Source organism: Rhyacophila brunnea, unplaced genomic scaffold (assembly GCF_057557595.1).
Source record: "Rhyacophila brunnea isolate RB1 unplaced genomic scaffold, BYU_Rbru_1.0 scaffold_80, whole genome shotgun sequence".
NCBI lineage: Eukaryota > Metazoa > Arthropoda > Insecta > Trichoptera > Rhyacophilidae > Rhyacophila > Rhyacophila brunnea.
The window spans coordinates 128,877-130,152 of NW_028233351.1; positions in this window are offsets into that span (position 1 = coordinate 128,877).

Below are 1,276 nucleotides of genomic sequence, written 5' to 3' on the forward strand. Positions count from 1 at the left end.
TATTATCATCTTCAAAGTGTTAAGAGGTTATTCTACTCTTATTATATTTACTTCTCTTTTTGCTACTATATTTTTTTATGGGGTAACTTAATTTTAAGAATATTATTGAATCTATTATTTATCTTCTTAAAAAGATAATAGTTACGAAAATATATTAAATTAAGCCTTTTATTTTCTTATCATTATCATTGTGTGGAAATTTATTTCTACACTTATTATATTTACTTCTCTTGTTTGCTAGTACATTTTTTAATGGTGTAACTATATTTCAAGAATATTATGGGATCTATTATTTGTTTTCTTAAAAAGATAATAGCTACGAAAATATATTAAATTAAGCCTTTTATTTTATTATCATTATCATTGTGTAAATAGGTTATTTTACACTTGTCTTATTATTATTTTTTGTTATAGTGAGGAATTTTTTAATATATTAACTATTTTTATAGAATATATTTATTATTATGAAAATATTGAATAAAGATACGCGTTTTACTCGATTAGATGCTTTGGATCTCTTAAATAAATCAACTATTTTAAAAATACCTATTTTAAATTTATATAAAAATCCTTTTTTTATTTTATATCAAAATTTTTTGTTTTAAAGTTACTCCAGAACAGCAGTACTTTTACTTTTTGCCATTATGTAGATCAAAATGGCAAATACAATCAAGAAAACAGTAATGATTAATACTTTTATATCAAGGATTTTTGAATTTTTTTTTGTATGATCTGCAGCAGGCAAAGTTTTCTTATCCATAATTTTATAGCCTAGATGACCACTGCACCCTTTTGGACATATTATTGGTAAACTACCATCGATTTCTTCAAGTGAAAAGGAATATTTAGGTGTTGTTTGGTCTGTGTTTTCGTTTTTTTCGACTTTAGTGTAGACACGTCGCTTGTTAATATTATTTTCGTATACTGGGTGATCATAAACCATAGCGTATAGAAAAAATATTTCTTTTGACAGATCTGTGTTGTCACATTTATGTTGTCGACATCTGATTCCCAAAAAAAATAATGGTATTACGTAGTTAATTTCTATATTTATGTATTTTTTATGTATTTTATCTTCTGTATTTTCTACTTGAATACAAAAATTATCCTCATTACTATATAAAACATCAAATGATTGCTCATTGCTTAAATCCATAAACTTCAAATTATAGCCATTTAAATAGATTATGCCTTTTCTCTTATTATCGTTTATATTCATGGTTCTATTAAAACTACAAACATCACCGAAATTTTTATATCCTGAAAGTAACGTCAA